The sequence below is a fragment of the Typopeltis vanoorti genome, chromosome 4 (assembly GCF_054136105.1).
Source record: "Typopeltis vanoorti isolate ZY-2024b chromosome 4, IOZ_Tvanoo_1.0, whole genome shotgun sequence".
NCBI lineage: Eukaryota > Metazoa > Arthropoda > Arachnida > Uropygi > Thelyphonidae > Typopeltis > Typopeltis vanoorti.
The window spans coordinates 130,959,004-130,975,503 of NC_143552.1; the positions used below are offsets into that span (position 1 = coordinate 130,959,004).

Sequence of the window (16,500 nt, forward strand, 5' to 3'; positions counted from 1 at the left end):
TGTAGCATCAGCTTGTTCGAGGTTCCGAAGCAGAATTGAAGCTGTGATCAATGCTAATGGTGGTTATTTTGAGTAAATCTTGTTGATAGTATTGTAATTAACTCTGCCTGTAATGTTTTTTTGTCAATTCATTAAATTTAATAGATACAAAGAAGATTTTCTTTTTCCTTACGAAACTGTCAAATTTATCCCGAACACCCTGTATATTGTATGTGTCCACCCATCGGAAGCAGAAAGGACATGTTACAAATTAATCCGAATGAAACCAAAAATTGAATCACAGAGATATCTTCTTATGTGCATCCTAAATCTCAAATTTAGGAAATTGCATTATTGCAATATACAAATATGACATACTTTGTCCCTTTCTTGTCCTGCTATTTTCTTCCTGATAAGTATCATCAGGAAGAAAACACAATTCATTAATTTATTGCACTTACTAGTATTTCACTGATTTCTCTAACCAGCATTAGAGCACTAATTATTACAATTGTGGCGAGCACATGCACAGCACTCAGGTTGTTACTGCACAAATCATTCAAACTGTAACTGAAAAGTAACTCATGTCCTAACAAGGAGCCCTCTGGAAGATGGATAATAATGAAGTTATTAGAAGGCTAAACATGTTCTGAGGATGATAGTCACCCAGATCTTTAGCAAATTAATTTTGCCAACTTGTTGTGGTCAGGTGTATGTTTCATAGCTGATGCCAAATTCTAAAAAATACAATCTGAGATATATAGCATATTCTATGCTATATATCTCAGATTGTACTCTTTACCATTTTTTTCTATTTAAACTTGTAGTACCATTTTCTTCTATTTAAACTTGTGTGAAAGTGTTGGATCCTACTTCTTAACACATACTTTGGATCTGATGATTACAATTACGATGTTCTTAACTAATTGATAAGTTGTGAGTTGATTTCTAATTCAAATATAGAGAAAATTTATATTTAAAGACTGCGCCACTCTATATCTGAATTAGTTCAAGAATTGAAGAAAAATCAACCTTCAACTATTTCTCCTTAAAATATATACTGGCCGAGTATATTTGACTTACTTAATTTACCCGCTTTGGTTCGAATATTTTATGAATGGTGCACTAAAAGAGATTCAGGCAAAATACAACTTTAGATAAACAAAACAAACATTTAATTTTAAAATCACAAATTTTACACTTAAGTTTAAATCAGTAATTAAGATACCACAAACATTTTAACTCCTCAGGTAAATTCAATCATTCAACTCATACAATGGTAAATCTGTTGTCTCTATAATACAGTCTTCTCACAGTTCCTAAGTTCCAAATACAACAAAAATTGCAGTAATACCTCTTCACAAACAAACACTTTTAAATATACACTTCAGCTAACTTCCTCAATAGTTAATGTTAATATAAGGAAATTCTAGGATGAAACTCACACACTTCTCTGTATATAAATATTAATGGTTGGAATAATCTTACCGATAATCTTCATCTACTTATACATATACACTTTTTATAACTGTAAACACTTTAAACAGTAAACAGCACTCATTAAAATAATTCTTCTAAGCAATAACTGAATTAATCATCAGTCACAATACACATAAACAAACGTTGTTGCATAAAGCTACTGATCACACATGAAATAGGGCAACACAATAATTCCTTAACTTTAGGTTTTATATGCACAGTTGTTCACTCTTCCAGTATTCAATTAATTCTTAGACACTACAATTCTAAACACAGCTATCGGTATACTTCAACTTTACAGCTCTACTATTCTTTAGTAACTTCGTGCTTTGCTTCAAGGTTCTGTGTGTCCTTGAAAGGTCGGCCCTGAAATTAAATCTCAATTCAAGTATTGCTAGTCCATTTAGTAGTCACTCAGCTGTCTTCCGTAGCTATAATTGTTATTCTACAACTTATTAGCTAACCGCCTCTCGACTAGTAGACTTTATTTAGTTGCTTGAGTGACTTGCCGACTCGCTATTATCGCACTGTGATTCCCGAATGCTCCGATTCCAACGTAATGCCAATCTCTCTCTTATAAATCTCTAATGCTCCCCTTTTCCAGCGATCCTCGCTTTTTTATATCCGTTCTTCCCGCCTAAATTGTTCACGTGATTTCTTTCTAAAACTCTTTTCAATAAACCTTCTCACGTGGTGTTCCAAAAACGTGCTCGCTCACTTACATACGTTTCCATGACAACCAAACAAAATATAATAAAATTGAGGTATTGCATAACGCTAAACTTCTACAAACAGGAACAAAATAAGAATATTTACATTTCAATTAATGCACAGCTAAATTATCAAATATAAATTCTATATTAACATAGAAATAAGCTAAATAGCTTGATAATATTTTAACACAGAGTTTTTCTACTATTAATACATATATTCTTGATTAAATAATTGAATATTAGATAAAATTAAAGTAGTTATATGAATATTAAATTGTACAATAAGTTGTTTACATTAAATAATATTTACAAGTCTAGCCTTTGTGATGGAAGATCATGTTGGATTCTGAAGCAAATAATAATTACTCTAATCTCTACATAATCAGAATCCAACAAAAGAATATCCAGAGCACGAACTGCCAGTCTTGACTTGCCATACGAACGATCGCAGATGCAGTTTTATGTTCTTCAAGGTGGATGTCAACAGTCTACCAGTTTGTTTTCAAAATAGGCAAAACTTTATGCACTCCAGAATGTGCAAGAAGATTAAGTGAATCTTTAGGAAAATGGAGGAAAGTGCATAGCTGAAAGTATGGTTTGGAAGTTTGCAGGAAACTTTAGCTATCTTTTCAAATGACCTGAATATAAGGGATGGAAATGGTTTTGCTGCAATCTTGTGTGTTGATTGCAATAGGAATAAGGAAGCATGCAGAATTTTGTCTATATTATAGTCATTGTTAAAGAAGTGTGGCAAAGCTATTTGAGTTCAGTTTCAAGGGCTATGTCATTCAAACAAATAACTCTGTGCATATAAGTGTTTTGAGGATGCTGTACTGTCGGGATGGGTGGCAGTTCTGCTTACATAAGTATTAGGTATCTTCCTGTGTGTGCATGTGTGGGTTGGTTTTCTATAAACAGAAAAGATAATGAAGTTCTTGGTAGTCATGTCACTAGTGTGTCTAGGAAGGGGAAACTTTTTTTTTTCTTTTTTATAGTGAAGTGTATTTTTTGATTTTGATAACATGTAATAAAATGTATCTAATGTAGTGACTGCATTCAGTACTTGGTTTTCCAGAAAATCCATGCAGAAACTGGCTAGTTAGAGGGCAGAGAGAGATCTATTGCAGTTCCATCTACTTGTTAATACACCTTTTCTTTCCATGAAAAACAACTTTAATAAATGGTGAATATGAACTATTCAAGTATTTCAGAAGGGAAATATGGCTTAATAAGGTCAAGGGTTTCTGTCAAACATACAATGAATTAATTGTCAAAGCTCACCATGATTTCTGAATAAAATTTTTTATTAAGGTTAAAATAAATGGAATTTTTAATAAAAGGGAAAAGTTGCCAGTGAAGAAGAAAAAAGTGATTTTGCTAACTGTCTGACAAGACTATAGGTAGGGCTATCCATGCTGTAAAATACTGGAAGACTTGGGGGGGGGGGGATAATCATATTAATCGAATTCCTGAATATGCACACAGGGAGTATATAGAATATCATAATAGCACTACACGAAAAAGTTACATCATTACTAACCTTCTATCAATAATTTTCTTAAAAAATTAATTGGTTATCTGTCAAGTTCCAATGTTACCATATATTATGTCTTCTAAGGTACTTTTTTTTTTGTAGGTATCAATCCATCTAAATCTTGATCTTCCTCTGAGTCTTTTCCTGACATTCTGGGGGGGGGGGGGGGGGTGATGCAACCTTTAAGTGACCATACCTGAATGTTAACATCAAGTTCTTTCCTAATAATTCTCATTTTTAATATGATATTGCCATTGATCACTCTATTCACTCACCTAATCTTTCCCAGAACTCTCATATCAGTGGTCTCTAGTCTTTGATCAAGTGTTTTCTTTCCAACCCAACTCTTAGATCTATAAATTAAAACTGGTTTGAACACCATCTTGTAATAGCTAATTTTTCTCTTATTCAATAAAAATGTATTCACCTCACCTCACTTCCTGTTATCTCTTTCCATATTTAATATGCTATCTTCACTAAAAATTGTTCCTAAATAGCCAAAATCTTTTACTTGTTCTATAGCTTCAGTTGATGTCTTCAACATTTCTGCTTATTTTCACTGCGTTTTTAATGCTGATTTTCTTACCAAATTTATTATAGCAGTTATTTGAATTTAGTCATGGAATCCTGCAAACTTGGTAACGGATTTATTCAGAAGTATAATATCATCTGCATAAATTAAGCACTCAAGATTAACATCTATTTTGATATCAGGTTTAATGCCACTTTCCTTCATAATGTAATCCATAGAGATGATGAATAACAGCGGAGCTAATGTGTATCCTTGTTTCACTACTGATTTAACATCAAACCATTTTCCTGCACCTCCTTCAATTCTAATTGCTGAATTACAACTCAAATATAGACTAATTGCTGAATTACAACTCAAATATAGACTAAGTGTTGCTTGAAATAATGTCCCATTTACATTATATAACTGTAGCATTTTGAACATCTTTTCTCTTGCCTCATTGTCATATGCCTTTCCCAGATCTGCAAACCTTAAATATAGATCCTTGTTATATTACCATGATTTCTCAAGTATTTTTTAAAGTGAAAATTTGATCCTGACAACCTCTGTCTGGCCTGAACACAGGTTGTTTTTCTCCAAGCATCCCTTCCACAATTTTTCTTAACTGTTTCTCAAGAATATTAATATAAATCTTACTAGAAACACTCAGTACGAAAATTTCTCTGTAAATCTCACATTCAGATTTCATTTTCATTTTTATAGATGGGTACTAACAAGAGCTCTCCTCCGATCATCTGGCTGCCTTCCCACATTTCAGGTTTTTGATTGCTTTTTCTATTTCAAGTATTGATATGTATTCCTGATTATAATTTGGCTGAATATTTTGTACCACCATGTTATCACTGTTTCATTTAGCCATCTTTCAAGAATTATTCCAGACATCTAGAAAATCTTCATATCACCTTTATCATCTCTGATTCCTTTTACACTGCTCTTTTCTCCATTTTTAAGCTTTTTCAAAAGTCTACAGAATATTTTGCCATCTTCCTATTCAAGTCTTCCCATGACCTCTGTTTATCTAGTTTTTGACAGTGCTTTGCTTCCTTACATTTTTTTTTTTTTTTTGTATTCTCTCAGAGTACAAGCTGACTTATTAGCCAGTAACTTTCAATACACTTTCTTCTTTTCCTTGATTGTCTCTTCAAAGATATGAACAATAAAATATCAATATCAAAAATATGAACAATAACATAGTCAATGAGACTTCTCTTATTTCTTTTATCTTTTCTCCATGTGAATTTGTGCACATTTTAATGTTGGAACATAGTGTTAGTAATAAACTAGCCCAAGTCCTGAACAGAAATCCAGCTGATACTTACCATTATTATTGGCTCTGATGCTTTCTTCAAATTTTCCCAGAATAATTTTATATGTCTAGTAATCATTTCCTACTCTGCTGTTTAGATCTCCCACAAGGACCAACTTTTCCTTTTGTGTTGTATCAGCTGCTTTCTCTAATGTCTCAAAAAATTCCTCCATTTCTTCCTTAAGAGAACCTTCTGTGGTACCATAAGCACAAATAAGTTTCATTGTCCAGTTCCCTATTCTGATATTTGCTCACATCACTCCACTTGAGACTGCCTGCCATTCAAGAAGATTAGCCTTGTATTTTGTGTTGAATACTATGGCTACTCCTTCTTTTCCCTGACTGTTATTGCTTGAATATATCATCTTGCATTTGTTGCCTTAGAAGATCTTGTATTTTTGCCTTCTTTGTTTCGGTAACACCTATTATGATGATTTGGTACTTATCCAATTCTTCTGCTAGTTCCATTTCTTTTTCATTGATGATTCTTATTTTGCTGGTGCCAATCTTGAATTCTGCTGATGGCAGGTTGGAATTTGTTGAAGTAGCTGACTTTCTGCTGTTCATTTTGGTTTTCTAACAAAAACAATGGGGTGGGGGCTTGTTTAACCAGACGATGCCCAAGCAGGAATGAAATTCTGTCATGTTGTACCATCATTTTGCATTATGGTTTAAGCCAATAAGAATACATTTTAGTCAGCTAAATCCAAAACTGCTAGCCCATCCTCCTCGTTTGTTCAGTATCGAGGTAGATACCTAACAGGGTGTACCAAGAGAAATTGAGGACTGGACATTAGATCAGAAGCCCTGGGTAGTTCTCAGCATTTCTTAAATGGCAACATGGAGTTATCATTCCAGTTATCCAGCTTTTACCCTTCAATTACTCCCCTGGGGAGGGAGAGTTTGTGAAATTTTGGGACCTTGTATCTGAGGTGGTTTGACATAATAAGGTTTTAGCTTTTTTTGGTTATTTCTTTGTGCTAAGATGCAATTGTTTTTTAATTATTTATATATATATAAATATATATTTAGCACATTCATATCATAGGTGGATCGCAAGAGCTAGATAGTGATGCAGTCCCTAGAAGATTGAAATATAAGATTTGACAATATACTGGAATGATGAAAAGTGATAGAACTAATGACAGGGGATGAATAATAATGGAAACTTAATCATGTAGTACTGTCATAGTATCATGTACATCTCTCTTGATGGTATCAGGAAATTGATGACAATGATGATAGGATCCCTATCTAAAATCTGGTATGTAGAAGAGTCTAAGATGTTGCTAATTTTTCTGTTACAATCCATTTGATCCATGACAGATGCATTACCCTTATCAGCTTTGGTTAAGTTTTTTGTTATTGTACAAGTTTTAGGTTAGGGCTAAGATTTCTTGAGATGAAAAGTTGCTCTTGGGAGGTTACGATTTTGTCAGAATTCTAGTCACAACCAAAACATAAATACTGTTAGCCACTGTGGGAGATGGATCCTAGATATCATATTCAACACCAGTCATGATTTTTAAAAGTCAGGACATGTAAGACCATGTTCTGGATATTCCTTTGCACAGCTTTAAATGAAAGAAGACAGCAATGCTGCACATAAGTCATTATAGATTTGAGACTATTTTAATAATCAGAATTAGATATGAAACACTCCCCCTAACATCAACAAGATTTACAGCATTAATTTTCCAAAGTTATTGGAGACTGTCATTCTAAGACCACATTTACCTAACTTATAATTAACTTCACTGTTATCCAGCCCATTGGGAATTCTTTGATGGGACATATGTCCCTTTTCAGTTATAATTTGAATTGTTTCTGCAACCAACCTAATTGAGTGCCGTGTGTTCACACAGTTGTAATTAGTGCTGCGAGTTACTGTTTTCTTCTGATGTTGTTTATACCGTGAAGTACTGTTAAGAACAACCACCGACACTTAGGCTTATCTATACTGGAGTGGTTTCACAAATTTTAGTAAGGATTCCAACAAAATCCATGCAGCCAATCACCTCAAATAACTATGAATAGATAGATAGATGGAAAAAATGAATATAATAGGTGTTTAAGCACATTCTATGAAATTTACCAGAAGAAACACTAAACTACCAATTCAACATACTGTTCTTTACAGAAATAAAGTGTTGAAAAATAATAATTCATGCCACCCAGGAGAACCACCCATGCCTTTTGTTCTGCAGACTCATGACCTGAGTTATGACCTGTCTTATTTTGGTTAAACTGGCCATTCTATAAAGAAAATAATTAGTAACCATCAAGACATTATCAGAATCCCTTGGAAGGACACCAAACTAATTCAAAGCATAAATGTCTTAAGGTGAGTTCTGAGATCCTAGTTCATCTCAAAGTGAACTGAAATGATGGATAAGTATGCAGAATTTTGATCTTGCACTGCAATTAATTAGCTGTTTTTAAATCAATTTTTTATATTATTTATATGTACTACAACCTGAATATTAATATAGGATATGCGATACATAGGGCGAAACGGCAGCTGGAGCGCTTGCAAAAATGTTTACCAAGCGTACCAAACTAATAAATGGCAAAAGTATGAAAAAAAAATATAAGAGTATGATCGTGAGTGTAAACAAAATGAAAGAGCGAGTATTGTACGGAGATTCTTTAGTAAGAGGTGTGATAGATGAGAGTGTGACAAAATCATACCAACCTGGTGCAAACATTAAGGATGTAAGCGAGTCTATCAGAATGCAAAAGCAGAGGGTGAAAGAATTGATAGTAGCAGGAACGAATGATTCGAAAGGAGACAAAATGCCCATTTGTCCCATCCCTATTATACTATGAGAGAGGACTTGAAGGAATTACTTGAGGTAGCAAAAGTGAAGAGTAAGAGAGTTAGGATGGTGAGTCTGTTGCTGCGGTATGTGAGTGAAGAGTATAAAAGAGAGCCATAATTGCTAATGATTTTATGCGCGGATTATGCAGGAGGAATGGTTTGGAATTTGTGGATGTGTAGAGTGCATTTGATGGGCAAAAGGATTTATATAAGATGGATGGTTTGCATTTGAATGGATGTGGTGTACGGAGACTTGAAAAGTTGTTGTTGAATGAAGTGGATGTGCAGAATCAGGGAAACTAGAGTTATTAAGGGGGGGAGGTAGATATGCAGACTTTAGGGAGACAGTTGAGTGTATGAATGTGTGTAATATGCTCGAGCGAGTACAAAGGACAACAAATCAGAATGGGATAGTTAGTATAATAGGGATGGGACAAATGGGCATCTGTAATTCATGTATGCTAATGCCAGAAGTATTAGAAACAAAAAGGAAGGATTTTTGGCCTTGGTTGGCACTTCCAGGCCACAGGTTATTGGCATTAGTGAAACATGGCTGACAGAAGATGATATAACAAGTGGTATTGAATGTGAGGGGTATAGTGTGTTCAGGAGTGACAGGGAGAATAAAATGGGGGGGGGGGAGTGTTACTGATGATAGCTGATGAGCTGCAGCCAAGGAGAATAGAAGTAGAACTGCAGGATAGAGAAAAGAGCACATTTGAGGCTATTTGGTGAGAGATTGAGGCTAGCAGAACAAAATATACAATTGAGTGCTGCTATAGACCAGGTGATGGAATAGATGGTGGAGATAGTATGCATAAGCAAATAGAAGAAATGAGTGGAAGGAGAGTAATTATTATGGGAGATTTCAAATATGGTAACATTGATTGGAAGGAGGAGAGGACACATGTGAGGAAGGAAATGAATTTTATTCAATTATTAAGGGATAACTATCTGCAACAGCATGTAATGGAAAATACTAGGGGTCAGAGAGTGCTTAACCTAGTAATTGCATCTGAGAATTTGGCTGTAACAAATATGACCACGTTGCCACCAACTGGTGAGAGTGATCATAGGGTCTTGACTTGGGAGGTTGCTAAAGGTGTGCAATTTACAATTAAGACAGGGTACATGTGGAATTATCGGGCTGGTAAGTATGACAAGCTTAGGAGTTTGATTGGTTCAGTGTCATGGCATGTAAAACTGCAAGGGCTGGATGTTGATAGTGCACGAGAGGTGGTTAAGAAGTGTTTGCAGGAGGCAATGGCTGACTGAATACCTAGAGTCCAAATAATAAATCAAGTAGGGGTAAAATGGATGAATAACACCATTAAGCTTGAGCTGCAAAAAAAGAAACAACTGTGGAGGGAATTTAAGGAGAAAGGTGACCGGCAGGCGCATGAACAGTATAAAGTGCAGGCCAGAAGGGTAACGAGTGTGGTAAGAAAAGCAAAAGCAGATTAGAAAGAACATTAGCCATGCAGGCTAAGGAGAATCCCAAAACGTTTTTTCGATATGTTGCAAGTAAAAGAAAAAACGTATACGGCAGAATGATTTTAAAGAATGCTGATGGTAGGGAGGTAACCAAATCAGTTGATATAGTGGAATTTACTGAGTGAGCACTATGCAAGAGTATATCATCCAGGTAGTGACATTGCAGAAATGAAAGAACCAACAGTTTATATGGGAATTGTGAATGAAGTGGAGGTGAATAGTCTATTACAAAACCTCAATGTCAGTACATCTGTGGGATTGGATGGTATACCAGCTCGTGTCGTACGTAACGCAGCTAAAGAATTGTCAGTGCCCTTGACCATTTTGTTTAATTTGAGTCTCGGGTCTAGGTTAGTCCCAAGGGGTGGAAAGAGGGGGAAATAGTTCCACTGCATAAAGAAGGCTCCAAGACTGCTGTTATAAATTACCGACCAATCAGTATATCAGGAACTGTTGTTGGAGGTGAATAGTCTATTACAAAACCTCAATGTCAGTACATCTGTGGGATTGGATGGTATACCAGCTCGTGTCGTACGTAACGCAGCTAAAGAATTGTCAGTGCCCTTGACCATTTTGTTTAATTTGAGTCTCGGGTCTAGGTTAGTCCCAAGGGGTGGAAAGAGGGGGAAATAGTTCCACTGCATAAAGAAGGCTCCAAGACTGCTGTTATAAATTACCGACCAATCAGTATATCAGGAACTGTTGTCAAGGCCTTCGAGAAAATAGTCAAGAGGAAAATACAGGATTGGATAGATGAAAATGGGATACTGTATAGGGGACAGCATGGTTTTTGTGAAGGGTAGATCATGCCTCAGTAACTTGCTCACGTTTTATAACACAGTGACGGCTGAACTGGATAGCGGTAATGGGTTTACAGTGATACTACTGGACCTTGCCAAGGCCTTTGACAGAATACCACATGGAATTCTAATCAGTAAACTGTAGCATATGGGGATGGATAGGAGGGTGATTGATGGAGAGATATCAGAGAGTGGTTTATTCAGGAGTAGAGTCCAAAAGACGGCCTGTGACTAGTGGTGTGTCGCAGGGTTCTGTTCTTGGACCACTACTGTTCAATTTGTTCATTAACAATATAGGAAAGGATCTGAGAGGAACTGTTCATTTGTTTGCTGATGATGCAAAGTTGGGTAGAGCAATAGTGAGTGCACAGAATGTCAAAATTTTGCAGGATGATTTGGATAGTTTGGAGGACTGGGCTAAGGAGAATGGATGTCAATTTAATGTGGCAAAACCTAAGGTTATGCATTTTGGGCTGAAAAGATTAGCAGCAGTATATCACATTGGTAGAACTGTACTCCAGGAGATTGACGAGGCCAGGGATTTGGGAATGTTGGTGGATAGAGAGTTGAAGTTTAGGGGACACATTGCAAAAGTGGCTAAATTAGCTCATCAAATCACTTGGTTGCTGAAAAATACTTTAACGAGCAGAGACAAACAGGTTATTGTTCCTCTGTATCGAGCCTTGATAAGACCCCATCTAGACTACTGTGCCGAGATATGGGCGCCAGGGTTTCTTCTTGATGGGGAGGAGGTGGAGAGGATCCAGAGACGAGTGACCAAGATGATAGGTCTATGGAATGAACCTTATGAGAACAGGTTGAAGATTTGTGGGTTGCAGAAATTGGTTGATAGGTGGAAAAGGGGTGATATGATTGAGACATTCAATTACTGAAGGGTTTCTATAAGATTAATTCAAAAGATATTTTTGAGAATAGGACTGGTGGTGGGAGGACTAGGGGCCATACATGGAAGCTGGGCGAGAGTGTGGTTAGCAAGGGTGTTAGAGCTAGGTACTGGGAGAGTGGTGAATGAGTGGAATAAGCTGCCAGTCTGTTGTGGGTACCATGACTGTAAATGAGTTCAAAGCGAAGTATGATAGATACTGTGTGAATGTCGAATAGTTGTTCTTGACATGATGTTAGGGCCTTACTCGATAAGTCTATGGACTCCTTGGAGTTGCCCGTAATAATAATAATAATAGCTGACTGGTGTAGAAGATTCAGGCTTGTTTTGTCAAAACAAGGCTGTTATCAACAGTAGAGACAGAATGAATTATTCGTTCTAAAATATTGCTTATTATTAGTAATAAATAAGTACTATTATACATAGTATGTCCATCATGTCTGAGGATTTACTGGAAGGGGCCCATACTAAACATTACTTATTGAATGCCTAACACATTCAATGCAAAATCACTTATAATTGTCTCTGCCAACCCATTCCATCCACTCATCACTCTCCAAATAAAAAATCTATTCTAGAAGTGTGTGTGTGTCCGTGCGGTAAGCCTAGTGGTTGTGCACTTCGCAACTATATGCTTAGGGAAGGAGTGTCCTAGGTTTGATTCCCGTCGACAACGTGAGGAGCTTAAGGATCTTCCTTAGCCATAGCCAAGTTAGCCAGTGTTGGGCGTCAACAGCAGGATTTTTTCCAAAGATTATCCTGGGGTTTTTCCTCCCTCAAAGCAGGCAAACTGGCCCGTGTGAACACACGCTTCAACAGACATGGGATACTACCAGGAATAAGGAGCAACCAATCTATCCCATGGGATTATCGGTTATGGAAGCTTACGCAGCAAAATGTGTAGGCCTGCATGAAAGCGTAACATACGATGAAGATATATATATTTGTTTGATTGAAAATTTACTCAGTTTGATATCATATTTAAAAAATTTTTAATGACTAGAACTTAGGTTTAAATAAACTTTAATTACACTACTAGTTTTGTTTAAACTTAGACTGTATCAGGTGTGAGATACACAATAATATACCAGTAACCAATCTAAAGGAATTCGTTTTTTAAAACACAGAGTAACGTATCTAACACCGAAAAGAATAAAGGCTAGAGTTTAAATAAAACAATGAACTCCGACTGTATCATTATGCACATGCATGAGTATAAGGTCTCGAGAGCGGCAATATTGAATGGTAGAGCTGTGAGAGTCTGGTAGGCTTTAGCTTAGGTTGTTATTAATATGGATGGTATTGATAACTATCTCCTTAGATTCTAAAATTCTTCTCTCTAACTTGTCATGACATCTCTGCACATTGACAGTTTCATCCCAGAGTACCTGATTTGGAAAATCTTCATTTGAGTTTGCTGAAAATAACACGACTTGACAAGGCACTGGCTCGAGCTTTGTTGTAGGTAATGTCTCTCTCTTGTGTTCTTCCAAACAGAGTTCAATAGATTTCTCCGTTTGTCCGAAGTATGGCTTACTGCAGTTGCAAGGAATCTTATAAACACCAGGATATTTAAGATTACTGTGTTTAGTTTTAGGACGACTTAAGATGAATGAAGTTTAGGTAGGGTTGTGAAAATCGTCTTGATATTATATTTCTTTAGAATTTTAGCCAATTTTGGAGATAAAGAACTGATATATGGCAAGGAAATGCTGCCCTTAGAAGTAGTGGTGTCTTCACACTGTCGTGGATGAAGGTTGAACAGTACTCTATCTATAGTTTTCTTAGAATATCCATTATGTTGAAATGTAACTTGAAGATGATCCAACAGAACCGACCGAGCTCAGTGATCTAGAGTGGAGATGATACCCAACTTCTGTGGAGGAAAATGGTGTGAGTTAGCATGAAGGCACCTGTCTGTATGTGTCAGTTTTCTGAAAAAGAAAATTTGAGATGTTCAGCTGTCTGGGTTACTTTGATATCTAAGAATGCGACAGAGCCATCAACTTCCAATTTAGATGTGAACTTAATATTAGAGTGTATATCATTCAAATGTTCTTGAAAGAGTTTGAGGCTATCTAGACCAGTGATTCTCAACCTTTTTTTCATCACGGTACACTTTTAATAATTTTAAAATTTGGCGGCACACTAACAATAAGATAAATTTAAAAGAATTTTACTTGGTTAATTAATTCATGTACCTATAATATATTCTGTAAAAATAGCATACAATAATAATTTGCAATAAAATATAAAATGAAATTGCATTACAAAGTAAACAAAATGTTTATTTAATGATAAATTACATTTAATGCAAAATTTGAGCATGTTTTTTTTTTTGATAACTTCATTTATATTTGGGCATATAAATGATAATGCTACTCTCATTTCGTGATCCAGATTTAAAAGTCTGGATCTTTTTTTCGTTTTTATATCGGTCAAAGCCAAAAATCCGAATTCGCACAAATAAGATGTGGAAAATTGTAATAACACACTTAACGCTTTTTGTGATATTGTTGGATAATCGTATCTAAGATTAATCCAGAATGAATTAATTGATTCTTCCGAATGTTTTGAAATTAAATCTCGGTTATTACACACAGAAATCAGTTCTTCTTTCAAAGTTAGTTCACACACCGATGTGTCATTTATCACAAATGGATTCCGAATCCAATCAAATTTTTTTATTTCTAAATTTGGAAAGTAATGAACAATTTTTTGCTCTAGTATTGTCAAATGATCAATAACTATTTTATGAATTATTTTATAACAATCTCTTGGAACTGACTCAAACTTTTCTAAATTACCTTCGTGTGCTTTATTCTTCCATAAAGTAATTTTTTTTTGAAATCCCAACAATTTACTGGTTGAGTTTAAAATATTTTCTTTCGGTCCTTGCAAACTCGTATTTATGTTTTAAAAATAACAAAAATATCAGATAAGCAAGCCAGCTTAGCAGACCATATTTTGTCATCCAACAAAATCATTATTATCTTGTTCAAAAAATATCTTTATCTTATTTTTTAATTCAAGCACGCGAGACAAAACTTTCCCTCTGGATAACCACCTGACTTCTGTGTGCAGTAACAATGATTCGTATTTAGACTCCATAGCCTGGAGTCTAAATATTAATTAAATATTAACTAAATTGACTAAACAGGTGACTTTTTAATGGTCTTGATTTTATATAATTAATCATTTTAACACATTGTTCCAGCACTACTTTCAATTCTGATGGTAATTATTTTGTAATGAGTGTTTCCCGATGCAAAAAACAATGGGTAACTAATATATCTGCATTATGTTCTCTTACATGTGCTACAAATCCTTTTATAGATCCTGTCATAGCCAGAGCACCATCTGTACAAATGCCAATGCACAAATTCCACGAAATTTTAATTTCTTGTAAATAAGAATTAATTTCATCGAAAATATGTTTTCCTGTTGTGAAATCAGATAATTCACGACAACACAAAAATTGATTAATTATATCATTTTCGTGAATGAATCGAACAAATGCAATTAAGTGTGCTTTTCCCGTAATATCAGTTGTTTCGTCGATTTGTAAAACAAAATTTGAATTTGCAAGAGTTTTAGCAGTATTTTCTTCAATATTTCAGGAAAAGTCATTTGAAAGTAGTATTTTACAAACATCAATTTCTGCTGATTCACTGATCATTCTTTTTACAATTTTATGACAAGCAGGTAATATAATTTCTTCAGCCAAATTACGAGATTTTAATTTGAGAGCAATTAATTCAGCCCCTTCATAAGAAGCTATCTGAGCTTTTTCAGACACAATAATTTGCTTTTTAAAAATCTTTAATTGTTTGGATCTTGCAGATAATGAATTTTGAAAGTAGGCTTTGTCTTTTGATGCTAGCGAAGGAAAATTAGTGAGCAGGTGACATTGGAGCTTGCTCGGAACCATAGCACTGTTTGATAATTTACAACCACATATCACACACTCGGGAACAGTTTTATCATTTTCCATCGTAGATGTAAATCCAAATTTTAAGAAGTCATCATTATACTTACGATGAACATTACATTTTTTGGCAGAGGAAACATCTTTACTTGTACTGGGCTCGTTAGCATGATTGCTAGCATCATTATTATTGTCGTTAAGCTTTCTTTTTTTTATCCATTTATCTATTTTAGGGGGTTCATTGAAAATAAAAATAATTTTGTCAAAAAATTATTAAAAATGACATATTGTATATTGCCTTTGAATCCGTTTTACTTAAGTTTGACTACACAATATTGTGGTATTGCACGTATGAAAACGAATATATAAGTTGTAACTAACCATATGTACACATCAAGCAGGCAACTAGTAGACTAAACTAATATATAGCTTTGTTAGCCAGTAGCCAGAACTATAATAGCCATGCGCATTGGTTCAGCCAGTCCCCCCGCTAGGAAGGTAGAACTGATTGAACCATTTGTCTGACGCCACTTATGTATGGGTATTCGCAGTGGCAGCACACTTAAAAAACCTCGCGGCACACCACTGTGCTGCGAGGTTTTTTAATGGTCTAGATCAACCACTGTGCCGTGGCACAGTGGTTGATCTAGACCATGTTCCCAGATAAGGAAAACATCATCGACGTAGCGAAACCATATCTTTGGTTTTAGGGGAGAAGATGAAATTGCTTTTCCTTCAAAATTCTCTAGGTAAATGTTGGCAAGAACAGGAGACAAAGGATTTCCCATCGCTAGTCCTAAATTCTGTTTATAAATTGAGTCTTCAAATTTAAAATAACCTGAGTTAACTCAGTGCAACAGTAATGCGAAGATCTTCTTCAGTGGGGACATTAGCAAATAAAGGCACTATGTCAAAACTAGCCATAATATCCGAGTCAGTGACTTAAAAGTTTTTAAGTTTTGAAATAAAGTCTGTTGTGTTTTTAATAAAGGAAGTAAAATTTCTGGCAA

General features: G+C 35.2%; 1 protein-coding gene across 3 annotated transcripts in view; it reads right to left on the reverse strand.

Annotated features, from left to right (window-relative positions):
* Window positions 1-16,500, reverse strand: part of dsh (Segment polarity protein dishevelled) — a 423,724-nt gene that overhangs the window by 292,399 nt on the left and 114,825 nt on the right. The window lies entirely within an intron of this gene.